The sequence below is a fragment of the Onthophagus taurus genome, chromosome 7 (assembly GCF_036711975.1).
Source record: "Onthophagus taurus isolate NC chromosome 7, IU_Otau_3.0, whole genome shotgun sequence".
NCBI classification, from domain to species: domain Eukaryota; kingdom Metazoa; phylum Arthropoda; class Insecta; order Coleoptera; family Scarabaeidae; genus Onthophagus; species Onthophagus taurus.
In genome coordinates, this window is record NC_091972.1 from 29,140,318 (window position 1) to 29,145,439 (window position 5,122).

Sequence of the window (5,122 nt, forward strand, 5' to 3'; positions counted from 1 at the left end):
CATGCAACAGAAATCAGCAAAGTCAGTACATGTACTATTCACCACCGGTAGTCAAACTATAATATACGATGCATTCAGAATAAAACAATTAAGAACCATAAGGATATACGTATTGCTGGAATGCCGACGGCATTCTAAACAAAAACACGACGTTGAAGTCATCTTGAATACTCAGTATGTACCATCAATGGGCAAATACCGGGTATATTGCAATTTGGGTAAATACCATGTACCCGGATATACTCAAGTAAACTTACTTTGTTATTTTAAGGTAAAAGTGACTGAATAAATCGACATAAAAAACACAAAACAATAAACGAATGTTAAAACATTTATTTTAATTTTCGACAAACAAAATAATCTCAGTTGTCGATGTCGTGACTCGTTTCCATGTGGGTGTCTGAGTCTGTATATGACAATGAGTCTGATTCCATGTCCATAAGACTCGTCACAACAACCTTCACTTTCTCGTCGTTCACCTTCGTTAGTTGTACTGCAACTCTAGCAATGGAGGTTCTGCTTGGCCTATCTCCTCTGCATTTGCATATAGAGAAAGTGGCTAGAACAACCATTTACAGATTTAAGCAATATGCTCAAAACTGTTCCGACATGTCCTACCAATGGGCTACGGAAGACATTATAAGCACTGATATTGTGCTATCAATGCCGTCAGATTTGGCGGTATCACTATCAGTGATTAATGCTCGATACCAGATTGTACTGCCTGAGCGGCAGTCCTGGATCGAAAATGAAAATTCTCTGGTTCGGGCAGACATTTGCTTGTACACAGATGGATCAAAAACGCCTGAAGGGGTAGGAGCAGGAGTATACTGCCAGACACCTCGAATTAAGCAAGCCTACAGCCTGGGTACGTACTGTACTGTATTCCAGGCGGAAGTATTTGCTATTGACATGGGAGCTAAAATCCTTCTTGAAAGAGGGGTGAAGAACATGACAGTACGAATATTCTCAGACAGTCAAGCCGCTCTTCAGACGCTGCAAGCCGTGAAAAGGGTGTCGGCTCTGGTTAATGATTGTACGCTGAAGCGTTTGTGGGGTCGGAACCAGCAGTTGGTGTATCATTTGCGATGGCCAAATATAGGATTGGACTGTGGGCTGAAGAGAGACTTCGCCTACTGTGGACCAGTTCTCCTGGAATGAGACATGCTAAGGTGTTTATTAACATCGCCACTGTCAAACCCGGGAATATTTTAGGACTTGCCCGTAGTAGCATAAAAGTTCTAATGGGTGTTTTTACTGGGCACTGCCGATTAAAAGCACACCTTAACTTGTTGGGTTTAGCCGACGATGTTGAATGCCGACTATGTGCGGAGGAAGCAGAGACGGTTGAGCATGTTTTATGTCACTGCCCTGCCGTTAACCGTATCAGATTCTCGATTTTTGGGTCGCAGTTTATCTCCTCAAAAGTTCTGAATGACCTTTCGCCGAACAAGGTATTAATGTTCGTTAAGAGCATTGGACTGCACGGTGAAATTTGATAACGATATCTATCGGGGTACAATAGATCCTTAGGGTCGCGGTGCAAGGTTGGTTGATCCGCCTACCCGATATGTATTCTATGTAATGTAATGTACTGCAACTACTGCAAGTAGAAGCGGAACTTTCAAACACTTGTTCAACAATATCAGCAGTTGAAGTTGAAGGAAGTTGTGCAAAATATGAAGTACTTGGTTTTAGTTGTTGTTCCAATTTATTGGACTCGAAATTGATTTTCCAATTGTGAGATATGTACGTAATCTTTCCAGCACTTTCGGGTGTCAATCTGTTTCTTCTTTTATGATGATTGAACGAAAAAGTTTTAAATGATCTTTCAGTTTCGGCTGGCGAAACTGGAGCAGTTAGAATTCTTATTGGAACTTTTGATAATGACGTTGTACCATATAGTCGTCTCCACCAAGAAACTGGAGATGTAGAGTGGATACAACTCCAGAGGAAGTTTTTAGACCATAATTTGTGTTTTGAGCGGTAATGTGCTAAATCCGTTATAACATTATCCAGAGAATCAACGTTGATATCCGCAGATACTTTATATATGACCTCCGTTGCATCAATTTGTTGTTCTAAAGTAAGTTTTGAACCCTAATTTAATGGATCTAGTAACACAGCTGCAGAATGGAGTGGCTTTAAAGCACGCTCTTTTCTCTTATCAAATCACTTCAAAATATTAGCGATCTAATCAGATGATTTTTCTTTTACAGCCAGACGCTGAAGAGACATTTTTGATTTGTTAAAAGACCCGGGAGCAATTTTAACGAAATATTCAGTTTCCTGTCTTTATTAATTTTTATGAATAAAGCATTCAAAACATGCTTTTGATCTTTTTTGCAATTGCAGTTAAATTGTCCATAAATTCCTGAATAGAGTTACATTTTAGTATATCCCGGCAAAGTAAATGAAAAGTGTGAGCTAGACATCCTAAAGGAATTATATAAGTGTATTGTTCTTGGATATGTTTAAAAGATGTTTGCATATTTGCAGCGTTGTCCCCTATCACACAGAAAAATTTTTCAGGGCCATATTTTTCAATCACCTCGCTTAATTTTTCAGACAAATATTCTGCGGTGTGCCGGTGTGTCTTAGTATTTATAAAATCCACAAAAATAGGTTGTGGTTTTGCTCAGTGCATAGATTTCTGTCTCATTTCTGAGACACATATGATATGATAAGTCAATCATACCTTAAAATAAGGGGTTACAAAATATATTAAACCACTCACCCATACAATCAAGTCAAGGGTTGATTATAGTAGTACAAACCTATTGTACTACTGAAAGAATCAATCACCATTTCGAGGAATGCCTTCTGCAAAGAGAGCACAATCAACTAACAGTAATCGAAATTAAGTCGACAAAAGGTGAGGGACGGTGCAGTTTACTGACCGCCAAGACATAACATAAAGAAAGAACAATACCTAACTCTCTTACTTATTATAAAATCCTACAAGCATGGGAGACGGAAAAGGGAGAAGTGGGAATAGTAGAGGGGAAAGGTGGAGCAGGTAAGAGAATTTACGTACCTGTGTTTTACCTTTCGAGTGGATAATGGGTTCGGAGATCATATTGGGCAGAGAGTCAGTAAGGCAAGAAGATTATTAGGGCAGATATGAAGCCGGGGGGAACGAATATTTGTAAAAGATTTGTGTAGGCGAAAAATAACGTTTGATGAATTGGTGAGGAGTGTGATAATATGTGGAGCGGAAATATGGGGGTGGAAGGAATACAAGATGATGGAGGTGATCTAAGAGAGATATTGGAAGTAGGTCTTGGGGTTGAGCAGGGAGATTCCGTAATATATAGTGAGAGAGGAGTTTGAGAAGATGAGGAAGGAAGGACGATAAAGTACGAGAATGAGCCGAGCACAGGAGCGACTTTACAATTTTGGGAATGTTGTAGCGAGGTTAAGACTGGGGTGGGGAAGTAGAGTAGAGTACTCAACAGAGGAAATACAAGGAAGAAGGAGGGAAGGGTCAACGCTGTGGAATGAGTTGGAGAGTAGAGATAGAGATGTGGAAAAGTAGGAACGGCGGACTCAGGTGGAAGAGAATGGGAGATATAATAATAAGTATAACGTCATAATAACGGAGGAAATTCCGGGATATTTCATGGAGGAGGGAGGTATGGAGTTAGAGCCTGTACTGGATTGTAGGAGAGAGAAAAAGCTTGAAGGGGAGAGTGAATGGCGGAGCTGATGAAGGTGGGGACGATGAAGGGCATTACATTAAACTTCTTTATCACCAGGAAAGTATCTTCGAACTTCATAGAAGTTAAACAGAACTCCGATCACTCAGCTGCCTGAGAACTAACTGGGAAAGCTTTCAGCTCTCCAGATTATAATCAACCTAAACATTAGTCTTAAAACGCGAGAATAACTAGAAAAAAAATCTGAGGATTTCACTTCCAGTCTTATCCAGTCAGCCAAATCAGAGGAGCTCCCAACATTATTGTTCAATCTTTCATGTTTACTCTGATGTTAGCTGTCTTGTTTTATCTTTGACACAAATGAGGTAACTCAAACAAATAGATTTCGCTGTTTTAAAATAATATTGCGATTATTTGAAACAGTTATAAATCTATGTAACAGAAATTATTTTATATAAAACTTTTTACTTGCTTGTATTTTAATCTTTATTAGTACCGGTTTCGACTTTTAAGTCATCATCAGCCAAAATGTCAAAATTTGCAGAAAATGTTATGTTTGAAAATATGGAAGTAACACATATCATTCAATAAATGAATAAAACAATATATTATATTAAAAACAGTCAAAACAAATAAGTCACAAATTAAAATAGTGATAGGACGAACCAACATTATATCACTTTATATCTTCGCAACCGTTTGATGAAAAAAATTGCAGTAAAGTTTATTGTAATCACTGAATATTTCTATGCAAAGTATGAGAATTTGAAAATTTTCGGTTCCGCGTCTTTTTATTTTTATCGCAAGTTAAATGAGGGGTGTTCCATCCAATCAGCAAAGATAGTGCTGGTGTGTGTTCCAGACAGGACGTCAGTTTTTATTGTAGAGACATAATTTTGATAAACTGAAAACGGGATTCGAGAAACGTAATTATTTTGGTTAAAACCACGTTCCTACTAAATCGCGATTTTTCGCGAAACTATATAGGGAGTTTCGAAAATATAAAATATGCCCCTCATTCAGAACACATCATTCTATCACCTGTTCAAATTTTTTCATTGGATAGTTTTTGGAAAAAAAAATCGCAAAGTGGAAAAAGTTCGCAATCTCCAAAAACCGAATATTCAAATTGACAAAAATTAAATTTCGGTTGCAAAGATATCGATCACTATAGTGAAGGGCCTTGACTTTTGGGACGGATAGTAGTGACTTCTAACTTGTTTCTAAAGAAGGTTGCAACATCGCATCTGAAATGTCAAACACTTTTTCAAAAGACGCAAGGCTCAACCCGAAAGTTTCTAGTTCTAGGTCTAGTGTTAGTTCTAGTAATGTGCTAGTTTTAGTTTACTATTTAATTATCAAGACATTTTTGTTTTCACTATTAGTTAATTAAAGATTCTGGAAACATTGCAGAACAGTGTTGTTAATTAAATTATTATTATTTAAAGGTATTCAAAAACAAA